This window comes from Camelus ferus, unplaced genomic scaffold (genome assembly GCF_009834535.1).
Source record: "Camelus ferus isolate YT-003-E unplaced genomic scaffold, BCGSAC_Cfer_1.0 contig377, whole genome shotgun sequence".
NCBI lineage: Eukaryota > Metazoa > Chordata > Mammalia > Artiodactyla > Camelidae > Camelus > Camelus ferus.
In genome coordinates this window covers 819500-834386 of record NW_022589048.1, presented here as the reverse complement: position 1 = coordinate 834386, position 14887 = coordinate 819500, and positions in this window count along the sequence as shown.

Here is a 14887-nt window from a genome sequence, read left to right as displayed (position 1 = left end):
ATAAATTTCCTTCAAAAATAGTTAAGTCACTTTGAAATTTGGGGATTAAAGTGGTTAAATGTTCACCCTAAACAATTTCTGGGCTAATGTTGCCAGAGGATTCTCTAAGGCACTCCCGATGGCAGATGCATTTGTGTTTTGTAATAATGCAAGTGAGACAATTTAGAAAAGAAGTCACCAGAAGAAACCACCCCCATTTTTCCATCAGTAAATCTACAGACTAACTGAGTTAGCACTTGTCTTCTGTATGCCTCTTGTTATAACATAGCTCACTAGGGTTTGGCCAGATTAAGGGTCTGTTTTGCAGGATGTGATTTATAAAATTGATGAAGAATAAGGCTATTTCAAGAAATAACCAAAAATCTAAGAGAAAAGGAGAGAGTAAAACTGTTTTTATGCTTAGAAACCCTCATTCATCTGGAATAAGCTTGCAAAACAAACCCAAATCCAAGATGATAATTTGTATTACCAAAAGAGATACTATTTTGTAGATTGCATATGCTTGTACAGATGGGGGTATGATGCACTCCACAGCTTATGAGCTTGCAAAGTACGGAATAAGGATTCTCTGAAAAATTGTGCAGCATCATATTTTACTGGCCTTCTTCTGGCCCAAAGGCTTTTGAAAATTTTCACAGACACAGCTAATGAAGGCCAAGTGGGTACAACCAGAGATGAAGAGAGTACAGAAGCTCTGATGGACATCATGTAGACTTCACGTGCTCTTTGCCAAACTCCCACAGAAAATAGTGTTTTATTTCTAATGGTGTCTTTCCCCTTCCCTCACAGTTTCAAGTGATACTGGTTAGGATTCTCCAAGTGAAAAATTCACTATAGAACTATATTGTAAGCACATCATGGACCAGAATGTTGCAAATTAATGTTTTACCTCAGTGAGAAAGATGAGCATCTCTACAAGAATGAATTCCCTCTATGATAAGGAACAGTGGAACCCTGGATATGATACGGTTGATTAAAAAGAAAGCTCATGCTGCTATGCATAGACTCACGTTCCATTTTCTGAGCAGAAACCTAGGGAAAAAGTTTAAAAGAAGAGGCAGAATTACTCCAACTTATCTTACTCAGAACAAAGTTCTGATAGCTCAAAAGCAAGCAAGCTACCTCAGAGTTTAAGAGCAGAGTGTGACATCTAAATCAGCCATCATGGCTGCCTAAGATTTTTCAGATTAAAAATAAAGCATATTGATCAAGAAAAAAGTTACTTTCAAAGGCCACTCCTTGTAAATGTGCTACTGAAACTTTTCCCAATAATCTTCTGAAATCATACTGTCTCCTCCGTAGTCCTTCCTTTTTCTGTATCATCAGTCTTTCCCACTTCACCAGATTTTACTTAACATTTCATCAACATGTTCTTCTATATTCCATCCTAACTCCTATTGCCCTTAAATCCCTATGAAAGCCAAATCTTATGAAAGATTATAATCCTTTGTATTATATGTACATGAAAATTATATATTTCACATTATGAAACGAACGTGCATGTATGCATTTTTTCTCTACTTGCTCATCTTGCATGAATTTTAAATGCAAATTGTTCTTGTACCATTTCAGTAAAATTGCACTTATTATACTTATTATATCCTCATGATTGTTGTCAAAGTGCCAGAGATACGTTTCTGTCTTCATGTTACTCTACTTCTTAGCTGTATGTGATTTAGTTAGTTCTTTACTCCTTCTCAAGTCTCTGTATCTTCTTGATTTCCATAGCATCCTTGACCTTCACGCCAGAGGTAGACAGTACCAAAAGACAGAATCATACAAAGACCAAGGAAGTACACAGAGGAGAGTAGAGACTGAGAATTAAGTAGTCCCTAGTCATGGTAACAGATGTGATGGGGGAATTGAAGGTGATTCTGTATTTATTGTGTTAACTTACAGCCTGTTATATATAACAGTGGATAGAAAAAAAGTGGAATCTATCGTTGGATTTTAAATTGTTTTTCATGTTTAATTCTCCCAAATTTATTTATTTTTTCATTCAACACAATTTATCTGCAAGGCTCTGTCCCATTGCATTTACTGAACAAAATTAAAGTTTAAATACCTATTTTATGTAGATAGTCATGCTTCAGAACTACAACAAAATGTTATATGCTTTTCTTCTCTTTAGAAATCTAATGTTATAAAATATCTGAAACATTAATTCTAAAGTGCAAAAAAAAAACCCCTTTTTTATCACACAGACCATTTCTAACTCATATCTGATATATTCTGGTTGTATCAATAGCTTGTACTATAATAAGAAATTGCTATAGCAACATATCTTAATCCGTTAAGAATCACTTTTACAATTTACTACTGATTTTGAACACAGAGATATACAAATGACTATTTTCAGTCTACATTATTATTAAAATGAATAGTGCATCAATACCACAGCCAAAGATTTTTCCCCCCAGAAATACAAAATGAAACCAGCAATGTTTAGCTTTACTTACCTTAAGTATTTCTCCACATTGCTTCTATTCAAAATGAGGTTTTCACATTAGGTATCCTAAACCCACATTGAAAACTCACCATCTGGAAGGGTCAGCATCATTAAGGAAATGGTAGACCAGAGCACAGTGGTCTCTCCATCACTTGGTGGTCTGAGTTTTCATTGAACAGACAGAGAGCTTTGTCTTTTTTCTATTGAGCTATAATGTGTCTCTTGCCCATAATTTGTTAATGTGTTGAAAAATTTATTGAGAAGGGCATAACTATGGGCAAATAAACATTACTCTTTCTTAGGGTTTCTTGCCAAAAATTGGAAGACGTGAGCTGCCTTTATTGAAAATTTTCAATATTATATTCTAATATAAAAGCAATAAATGTCTTTTCTAAGAATTTCAAAACTATAGCAATATAGAAAGAAAAAAATTCTAGCTTCCCAGGACTAGCACAGTTAATACTTGAGTGTAGACATAGGTACCATTAAGTTTACACCGTACCTACCATGAGGCAACCTGCTATTTTCACATAAGAACAAATCATAAACATGTGTCAATATCCTTTACTATTATATTATGGATTGGCATTTAGTATTCTGTGGCATCTGATTTCAATGATGTGCATTTCTTTTTAACCATTTTCTCTTGTGGCTCATTTAGGTTGTTTTTCATAGCTTGCCCTATTGAATGATAGCCTACCACCATATTCGTACGTTAGTCTTCATTAAATTTTCTATTTACTTGAAGGATTTCTAGGTCCATCAACAAGCACACTTTTTACTCTTGGTATTTATATTTAAAGTAGCTTTAATTAAATGTTAAGAACATGTGCTTTAGAATCAGATCTCTCAAACTGAGATTAGATTTGACATTTAAGCAAAGAAAAGTTACTTAACCATTCCTTGCCTCCACTTTGTCATCTGTACGATGGGACTACATACATTACAAAATTCAGAATAATTTTGAAGTAATTAAATTAGTTAATACATGAAAGAAAACTCTATCAATGACTGGCAAAAAGCAAACACTTCAAAATATTAATTATTAGTATTTTCCATATCAACTACCTGAGTTAATGTACTAATTTATACTCCAAAAATTTGTGTATACGTATCCTTAGATCCTCACAACATAATCAATATCATATATTATTACTTTTATATATTTTTAGATTTAATAGTCAAAAGTCACTGTTTATTTGAGCATTTCTAACATAATTTTTGTTTTGAAAGTTTTAAACAATATTTCACAGTTACTTTGTAAATTAGATGTCAAGGCAACATTTGAATTATTTTTAAACTCCCTCCATAGTAATGGCAACTTTATTTATGGATCAATAAGGTGAGATGTTTTTCATAGTAGAGAATTTGAAAAAACATTCTCTTTCCAAGTTTATCTAAAGGATAATTATAGCATTGAAAATTGTTGGCAGTGAAAGGCATATTGATTTCATTTAGTTTATTTTTCTGATAATCTAAAGGTCAGAGAGTTTAAGAGCCTTACCTAAGTAAACATGGCTGATTAAAGTAAGAATAAGATAAAACCAACTTCTATAAACTTCCAGGATAGTCCTTTTACTAAACCATGATAATTACACTGAAATAAAAAATCAACAAACATTTGCTTATCCTTGTAAGTATGTCTATAATTTAGGAAAGATACGTCAGCATAAAGCTAGAAAAGTTTTAGAAATGAATATTAAAATGGCCAGGGGGGCAGGCTCTACATGCAAAATTTAAATAATAAGAATGCTAATCTTAAAATGAAAGTAGGGAGAAATATGATTAATGTTTACTGATTCTTAAAAAGATATCTATATGATGAAAATAAACTCAATCAAGAAACAGTCAACTAATATAAACACTAGAGTCTTCCCTTAAGTCTTATCTATAGAATAAATACAAAAACATACTATACGGTATAGAAAATAATAAGCTCATGAAATTTACATTACCAAAGGTTACAGATAGGCTGAAACATAGATTTAAGAAAATATTAAACACACAAATGGTAGATCCTTCAGAGGTAAAAATATGCTAGGGAAGTTTTCCTAAATGTTTAATGTTTCCTGGAGGGCAAATGAAATCTCCTAAAAAGATGTAGCCAGTTGCCATGTACCAATAACCTGAATGTCTGAGACTCCCCAGATTGTGTGTTGAAGCTTTAACCCCCATTTTGATTATATTTGAAGAAAGGGACTTCAGAAAATAATTAGGTTAAATGAGATCATAAGAGTGGGGCCCTAATCCAATAGATTAATGTCCTTATAAGAAGAGAAAGAGAGACCAGAGCTCTACCTTCTTTCTCTGAACACACACACAGGGGAAAGACATAGCAAGAAGGCAGACATCTGTAAACCAGGAAGAGAGTTCTCATCAGGAACCAAATCAAATGGAACCTCCATCCTGGACTTTTTCAGAACTGAGAGAAAATAACTTTCTGTTGTTTAAGACACCACATCTGGTATTTTGTTATAGCACCCTGAACTGCAGAAATCATTGGGCCATCCTAGCATGCATATTTCTTGTTCCTAAGCTTCTCAGCCACTACAGATTGAAGGTTTGTGTCCCTCTCCCAAAATCATATGTTGAGATCTTACTCCCAAGTGATGGTATTAGGAGGCGGAGCCTTTGGGTGATTCGTTTCTGAGGGCAAAGCCGACGTGCATGGGATTAGTGCCCCTATAAAAGGGGCCCCAGAAGCCCCCCTCTCCCTTTCCACACCAGTAATGCAGATTGAAACCAAAACTTGTAAATCTGAACTTTGACTATAATGACTTTCCTGTAGAAACGGCATTGATTTTGGAAGAATGGCTATGAGGGACTTTCTGGTCCATTACACTAATTACATTTCTGGCTTTCTGTAAATTATCTGGATAATTGTAGCCAGTTGTCAGCCCTAACTGCAAATGCAGTTGGAAAAAAGCAACCTTTGGAAGAGCAGTCAGATAAATTAAAGTAATAATAAAAGGAAAAGTGAAGCATTTTCCTCTAAAGAGAATATATATATATATATATTTGCAAAGCATTATCTGTAAATGTAGAATTAGGGAGATACCTATAAACTCTTTGAACATTTGATAAATCTATGAGCTTTCATAGATTGTTTTCTCACAGATACATTTTTGTTTTCTCACCCAGTCTCTTTTAGAACAATGAAGATAAAGATACACGAATATACTCGTTGAAATAAATCAGTTGAAAATTCACTAATAAAGCTGAGAAAAAAAGATTATTTAAGGTGACCAACTATCAGACCATAGTTATAATTCAGGTCATTTGTATTTTTCAACTACTGATTTAACGTAATTATTTAACAATTTGAGGTAGGTGTGTAAAAGATAAAATGACAATTTTTTAAAAATCTTTTAAGTACATGTTGGGTATCATGGTAGTTCAAGTTAAATTACAGTGAGGAAATAGGAAGCGTTCCCCGTCAGTGTGCCTTCAGGGAGCAGAGGATTTTATGACTTGGTTTTTAATGACCCTCATGATTCCTGAGGGGAGTCATAATTTTTTAATCAGGCACAGCTGCCATTTAATAAAAGCCAACTTTGCGAGGCTAGGTCAGTGACAGTATGTTTAACGGCTTCGTTAATAGTTTTGTACACATTTTCTCTTAAGCTTATCCACATTTCTGGACACTTTTAATTTTTTTTAACTGCCCTAATTAAGCAAACTTATAGAGTCCACAGGTCAAAGATGTTGGCAATAGATACTTTCAGATTTTCAGTCCCAAAGCAAGTACGGAACTTTTCTAGTAACTTTTTATCCTTTTTCAAAAATCTCTATATACACATTGGGGAGAGAAAAAAAAGTACTATGTGCCAATGTTTTATTAGGAAGAATTTGAAACCCTATGTAAAAATTTTTAAAGTTCATGTAACAGTTTTATCAGGATATCTGGCTATGACGGTGACACTATCTGCCCCTTGCCCTCTACTTTCAACAAGGGTTTATGTCCTAGTATTCTAAAACTTATCTCAAATCTCACTGATTGGTTTGTCTCTGAAATCTCATCATAATTCCGCCCCTCCTTTAACCATACTCTCAAATTTACCTTGAGTGCGCTTGCAAATGCCTTAAGAATGCATTTGTAAAAGACATTTAAGAGAAGTTGATGAACTATCAGGTGCATTATTATAATCTCACAGCTTGGGCGATACTGCTGGATCATGCTGTGCTGGGATTTCTTTCCCTCTGTGATGGCACTGCTACTGATCACTAGGGTTTCAGGTTCTGTTTTCCCTCCAGGAATGTAGGAAAATTGCACTTCCCTACCCTTATGAAGTTAGGCATGGCTGTGTTGCTTGTTTTGCAATTAAAAGATGGTTAGAAGAGGAGTGTGTCATTTCTAGGCTGAAGTGTTGAATTTCCAATGCAAGGGTCTCAAACTCTCTCCCTCTAGGGACCATCAGAGAGGTTTATGTTGAAAGTGCAACACCCTAAGATGATGAAGCTTCTGCCTGGATCTTGGGTGACTTTCATAAGACTGTCTCTTATGAACCTGTATTTCACACGTGGATTAATCAATAAAGATAAAATTTTACTGTGTGTAAGCCACTGAGATTTGAGGTCAGTTGTTATCAGGCCTATCTTGGCTGACCCACATTCAAATTTTAATTTATTCCTAGTTATCAAGCCAATTATGTGCATTATTCTGCTTATAAAATAAATGGCTAGATATGGTTGTTTGTAAAATGTGTATAAGCAAATTAAATTGCATATATCAGTCTTATTGACATGGAAGGTGTGTTTTCAATTTAACCGTAAATAAGGCAGCTATTGTGTTTGGACTAGTATGCCAAATAATGAAAAACTGACTTCATGCACTAGTCTTAATATTCATCAGACTGATACTTTCCATGTCACTCTAGATGGCAGTACTGATAAGGGATGAAGGCTGGGAACTTAATCTAATTTACTGAACTTACTGTTGAGAGAATTATATAGCTCTAACCTTTCCACCCCTGTTCCCGTGTCCTGTCCTACCACCTGCAGCACTATAAACAGAACAGCCTTGCCGGATGGGAGGCATCTGCAAAATAACTCATCTCTTCAAAGGGCGGCTGGATTCAAGTGCTATCATGTCCTCTAATGTGCCGTATATTTTAGCTATTGCTTTTAAATCATCTTCAGCTTTCTCTTTTGCACATTACTAAAGACTTTAAATAGCAGATGTCAAAGTCGCTTGCTTCTTTTGCTTATTGCATTTCCAGAAATGTTAAGTATGAAGATCTGCTTCTACCGTGTAGTTTGTGTGAAATGATGTAATTCAATCATGCTGCTTCTAGCAACAGCAATGGTCCGTGTACGAGAAAAATTCTGAATGCATTATCCAAAATTCAGCTTCAGTATTTTTTGTCATTATACTTGGCTCCTCCAGGATAAACAAAAAGCCATGCCATTGATGCTGATGCCCTAATTCTTTACCTGCTGTGCGTGAAAAATAGACACTAGTAGGGGAGCACAAACACTGGTAATGGTACCGAGACTTCTTATTTCAATATTTACCTTTTGTGGGCAGATTTGGGAATTTTCTTTTTTCCTTTAATGAGAATTGAGGATAAGCCCGCTTCACTATGATGATACAAATGTTAAAATTATCATGAGTGCTATGCCATATGGCACTTAGATAATAGTAGAAATAGGTTGTTGATCAGCAGATACATTCTCATTAGAATCTCACCATTTTTAGCGCACAACAGACGAATTTCCTTTAGAACAGTTTGTTCTAAGGATGGTTTTCTTGGCTGACAGGAGGTTTTCGAGTTTCGTGAATTGTTGCTATAGCACCATGGATGAGTTGAATAAAACTGTTATAACATGCCTTGGTAAGTCTTTCCTTTTTATCATCAAATAATATTCCATTGTATATATACAAGATGCTTTATTCATTTATCAGTTGACGGACATATGAGTTATTTCATATACATTACTATTGTGTGGATTCTAAGTTTTATAGGATACTACCTTACTATCCATCATAAATTGGTCTAAAATGAAGTTCTTACAAAATTTCTAAAAACTAGACCCTTCCTCTGATTTTTGAAATTTTTCATATACTAATGTAGGGTTTTGGTGGCTACATTTCCCAAACATGTGAGGAAAGTTGCTCAACAGACAGGGAAGGGAGATGAAAGATGAACTAACAATACTGCAGGTATCTTCTTCACTTGCTTCTGTATTGAGGGGCCCAGCAGCATCCTGCCTTTCTCACTGTTTGTTTGCTTGTTTTTTGCATATATGTACTTTTATTGAAGTATAGTCACTTTATAATGTTGTGTCAATTTTTGGTGTACAGCATAAGGTTCCCATTGTTTCATGATTCATCTGTTCCTTGGATTCTTCTGTCAACAGACTTCTCATTCTCCCACCAAAGGAATAACCATGAGGGAATCAATTCCTCCCCGGAACCTGATGAAATAATCTCATGGAAAGAATAACCTGTACCTCAGTGTGGAGAAGCAGGATGTGAAGTAAGCCTTACCCTGTAGCCCCAGACTGACCACTTTGAGAGAACCCAGGAAGAGGTGGCCTGTGAACACCTTAAAAAGAGCAGAAAAACATTGTTACTGGGCTTCTTGAGCTTTTAAGTATCTTACACACACAAACACACCCACCCACCATCAACACCAACAAACAACAAAACAGTACAACCTGCCTCTGCTACTTTCCCAGTTGGTGTAATACAATGGTAGCCTGGAGTGAGACCTGAATTAGGATGTGTATGTCTGAGAGTGAGTGCTGCATTTTTTTTTTCCTGTTTGTATTTACTATGCTAAACTTTCCTCCTATACAGGTGAAATTCCAAGAGATTTATTTGCAGAGATTAAGGGAGCCTATGATAACTGAGACTGACACCTTATTTCCTCGCTGGGCATCTGCCTAGACAGTAAACTTCCCTATACACCAACTGTGCTTATGTGGGCAAGGGATGTGTGAGGATGACAGATAATTGCAGAGAGAGAAACCAGGGCAGAGAGGAGGGTCTAAAAGGACACCTGAGTTTCTAGAGACTTCTGTGAACATGATGGGAAATAACTTAGCTTAAACTAGCTTGCTGCTGTACCCCCGAAGAGGGCTGACTCCAGCAGCAAATGTCCACTCCACCCAGAGCAGGAGTTGAAGGGTGCTGGAAAAGCTGAAATCAGAACAGATCTCTCTCTTCAGTGGCATAAGCACAACGAGGGGCATGGGGCTCCCAGGGGACTCACACATGAGCCTGCCTGACACCCAGCACTGGGATACCTGCTGCAAGGGGTGGGGTGGGGGGGTCCAGGGACACCACTCTTGACCACAGAAGCAGCGATAAGCAAAGAACAATTACAGCAGAAAGACCTTGTCCCCGTTTGGCCCCTGAGACCTCACTCCAGCCAAACAGAGAAGAAAATGTGCAAAATGGAGGGGAGGAAAAGCGAGAGGTCAGGTCCACATCTTTTGGACTATCACCCAGCAGGCCCAGAAAGAGAGGGTTGAGGAGGCATCAGCTGGACACGCAAATGAATTTTCACTCTAGGCAGAAGGGTTATACTTAAAAGTGACCAGAGAATTAAAGAAAAAAATAAAATCATTTCAAGTTAAGATTGTTCGATGAGCTGGTTACACATGCAACCTTTCCCTAACATTCTCAGTAGGTGAAAAGCTAAAGTTGTGTGTGTGTGTTTGGAGAGGAAGGGGACAGCTTTCACCAAAGTAAGCAAGATCATATACGGTGAGACCTCATGGAGATCAGATAATTGGTCCAAATACGCACTTGTGCAAGGTAACTAGGAAACAAACTCAGGTAACGAGGCCGGCCCAAGCCACACAGCCTTCTAACAGCCATGAGCGGCCCTTCCCCTAAGGGCTTAGTTAAGAGTTGTTCAATGAAGTCTTTGTGATGTGAGAATGAATAGCTAATCTTTTCATTGTTCCCATATGCTTTTTAGATGCTTTTTGAAATAATATACAGGATATTTTTGTCAGATTAAATACTGCCTTTAACCTGCAGTCTCTATTAAAAGGCCACATTTTAAAATACGAGAGCAGCGTCTTTATTACTATACTGTGCAATATATAATTAACTCATAAATGATTCAGCATAGGTAGCATAAAAAAGAATTACAGCACGAGTCTGTGAGTGTGTGTTAAGGTTACGGTCATGGCTGCAGACTCCATGACACTCTGATGCTCTTAGGAGCCTTCCTGGCTTCAGCTCGGAGATGTTATCTATTTGGTTCTAAATCAGACGGTGTTTTATTCTTAAAATCACATTACAGTTATTATTAGAAAGGCGATATAGCAAAATAGAGCATGTGTTTTAGGTGAGACATCTCTGTATTCATCCTCAGAATCACCAGGTCAGAGTCTGTGGAGGACAAGGAAAAATGTAAAGGAGGTAATAGGAGGAAGTTAGCTGAAGGAAGTGGAGGCAGAGAGGAGGAAAAGGAGAAAGTGGAATGAGGAGAGGAGTAGGTGGGAGGAGAAAAAGAGAACATGTGACAAGAGGAGGTCAGGAAGAGAGAGCAGTAGAAGAGAGGAGGAGGAGAGGGAGGAAGAGGGCAGGGGCGCGGTGCATGGAGAGCCACATGGCCGAGGCTCCCTCCAGGGAAGAGCTCTTTGCCTCCCAAACTTCGTCTTCCCACAGAGACCAAGGTTTTAAATGAGAGTAAATGTGGCGATGCTTTTGGAAAGGTTTCCTGTCCATATTCTTGGGATTAAAAAAATAGTAATAACGTATTTCATTGTCCACTGTTTTAAAACTTCACTCTGGCAAAATATTTGCAACTTTTCTCATTTAAAAACTGAGGGGGCTACACATTTTAAGACTAGGTCCCTTAAAAATACATGGAATATATTTTTTTTAACAAAATGAGATCAGAGCTCACAAAGTGAGATCAAAGCAACTCGATTTTCCCTGATGAATCAAGAGTGTTCAATTTGTTCTTCCATTTCATTATATTCCTCGAACAACATTTTAGTTGATGCAAAATATTCCAGTGCACTGGAATTCACTGTATCATTGTTTATTTATTTCATTGCCACAAGAGCATTTTCAGTGGAGGGTGGCATTTGGCGTTTCCAAATAGCTTTCTGTCTTGTAAACTAGGCAATACTGAAAACTCTTTATATGTATCTCTATGTGTATATCATTTCTTTCCTTAGCACCAATTATGTGATGTGAACCTGAGATAATGGGTTTGTGAATTTTAAGTCTTTTGTGCCTCATTATTAAATTATCCTTCAGAAAGTTATTAATTTACAGTCCTACCCGCAGCATTTGAAAAGCCCACACAGAGATACTTCTACATCCCTCTATAATTAGTGAAATATTGAATTATTTCCGTTACCTGAACAATATGCAATTGAAAAAAAGTGTTGAAGATTAAAGGAGCCTATAATAACCCAAACTAGATCAAAGGATGAAACATTTTCTCCATGAATGGTTTTCTTTAAATTTCTTGAATAATGTTCTAAAGGCACTGTAATTGTTTGGAAAGGAAGAGCTGATTATTAATACCAAAGGAAGGTCTATTGACTTAAAAATCAGCTGCTACTTGATTAAAGGCCTTGCTTTTTTTTTTTTTTTTTTATTGCGTTTCCATTTCTGTCTGCACATTATAAACAAATTACTTGTGGAGTTCTGTGGATGATCATCTTCTGCTAAAATTATCCAGATTAGCACTTTGATATACTCTGTGGTCTGTCCTGTGTATACCAGCTTCAGTTTACGTAAGGTACATTGTAAGCTCTTTCCAGTGCAGGAGTTCATCTATTTGCATTTCACATGCAACTGCCAAATTATTTTGGTATAGTCACTGCATAATAAATGCAAAAATTCAAATAAGTACTAGAGTATCAGAACAATTAAAGCATAGTCAATCCAATTGTATTTTAAGGGTATAAAATGGTCACGCCAAACAAAATCATTCCAATTGACTTGTGAGGGTGTGCTTTGCCTGAACAAGATATAGAAAAGGAGAATCTGAATTTAGATAACTAATAAAATAAAAGTGACTACTTACAAAGCAGTATTTTAATTGTTATTTATTTCTTAAAATCCATCCTAAAAGTTATTCAAGAGTTGTAAATAAATATGTTGTTTTTAATAGTTTTGACATTTGGAGAGCTCAAGAAACATCGAGGGATAATTTTGACAGAAATCATGCCCTGTCTCCCCTTTGCTCTTTAAGACTTTCCCTGGTCCATCTCTTCTCTTTCTTAGTATTTCTTTTTCTGGTCGCTTCATATTCAAAGTCCAAAATATCAGTTTGCCTCTAATAAATCATGTCTCAAAATGGAATTTGCCCAGGAAAAGAAATCTGGATTTTAGGAAGCACATATTCTATGAAGAGAGGAAAGGAGAGACCTAAACTGAAGATGAGGATGGTTTTAAGAACATTCTCAAAGATAAAAGAACTGCCCAAGTGAAAAATATGTGTCTTTTCTACAGAGAGAAGATTAGAAGCTGATGAAATGTTTTAGGTAGAATGATTTAAGGTAATTGCAGCAGCCAAATTTAAAGGAAAGGAAAAGGAGCAGCCAAAAGTGAGAAAAAATGTCAGGGTGTTTGGAATTAGATAATGAGACACATTGAGATCCTTGTGTGCTGGGTGGGCGTCTTTCTCCCAAGTTATTTAAACATGTAATTTTGGTTGTTAAAATTTTTAAAAATCATTTTAATAGTATTTACCTGTTATCATTCATTTGTAATCATGTTGTGTTTTGATATATGGCTGGATTTTTTCCTGCTAGTTGATGAGAACTAAATCTCAATTAGATCAGAAAATAATACATCTTCATCTGCAAGGCATTTCATGTAGAAAAAAATTAAGTTTTCCCTGATCTATATCTAGGCATAATTTTTTTTTTCTGTTTGTACATAGATAAGAGTCTCCCAGGCATTTATGAATATTTCGGTGGCTCCCATGGGGGGTCTGACATTTCAATGTTTCCTGCCACACTTCGAAAGGAAACATTTCAAAAAATTAAAGGCACTGATAAGCAAATCCTTCATTAATAAAACAGACTATTAAGTTTTTAGCTCCTGGTACTTAAAATTTCCCTATTTTATCTAGAATTAATTTGCAGGTACCATGAACCTTTTTGAAGTCTGAAAAAAAAAGGAGAGATGAAGTTAAGGGCAAGATTTAAAAAAATGGCTTCATCTACAGTACATCTCTGCTTTACAGATCATTTTCTCCTTTATTTAATAATTAATGCCTGCTACACCAGCATGTTTAAATCCTCAACAGATAAGAAATAATTAAGTTAACACCACTCAAAATGATATGTAACATCTCAATCAGTGAGAATTTTTAAGTGGCAACAAGGAGAATGAAAGGATTGGAAGCTGCACAGTAGGATATTTTTTTTTTCCCCAGTGAAAGTCAAAGGCACATTCGTACAGATGCAAGAAACACGACACTTCAGTGAAGCTGTTGTATCATCTGCTAAAATAAATGAGGTAGCTGCCAGCGGTCTAATGAACACTCAGAGGCACAGAGGCATGATTTTCCTGGCTTTCTCAGTTACTTGTCTACAACCGTAATATATTTTCCAAATTTAAAAATTAGACATTTTCTTAGATGTTGACCCTCCCTTCAATTTTCCTCCTTCTCCTCATCTCACAAATACTAAATCACTTGGCTCAAACTGAAGTGGGAGGAAAGGGGGCAGGGCACAACCACTGAGGGAATGACACAGACATTGAGGACAGGACAAACTGGTTAGAGCCAAGATGGTGCAATATTTGACTTCCAGTAGACCTTGAGCCTCATGGCACACCCACAGGTGCCACGACAGTTCCTAGGCTGAGCATAAAAGGTCACAAAGTGAGCCGGGAGCAGGGGGGGGGACGCGTTTCCTGAAAATCCTCAACACTTCCACAAAGTAGTCAGAATACTCATTAGCATATGAAATTATGGAGCCCATAAAACCTAACAACTCCGCACCTCATGGTCACTCTCTCTCTCTTGCCTTCTGAGATGGCCCACTGTCTACACAGTGTGTGTCTACTTTTACTTTAAACTAAATACCCCCACGCCTCTCATCCTCTCTCCCTCTCACCTTTCTAAGATGGCTCACGTCCTACCACAGAGTGTGTAATCTCCTAAACTGCTGTCCCTTCTGAGTGAGATAGACCCACTCTCTGTGAAGGGTGTGTCTCTCTAAATAAACTTGCTTTCACTTTACCATGCCTTTCTCGTGAATTCTTTCCTGTGCCAGGCAAGAACCTATTCTCCCACAACAAAACAAAGTTTTCATAGTCCCCACATTCCCCTTTAAGCTTAAGAAATATAATAGACATGAACAGCCAAAATTTCTCATTCTCTCCCTCTGTCTCTCGCTCTCTCTCCCTCCCTTCTTTCTTCATCCCTCCATCTTCTCCCCCTGTTTGCTGAAGCAGATACATGCTGCTCTTCACCACTGGAAAACCATCCTCGTTCCTTTGCT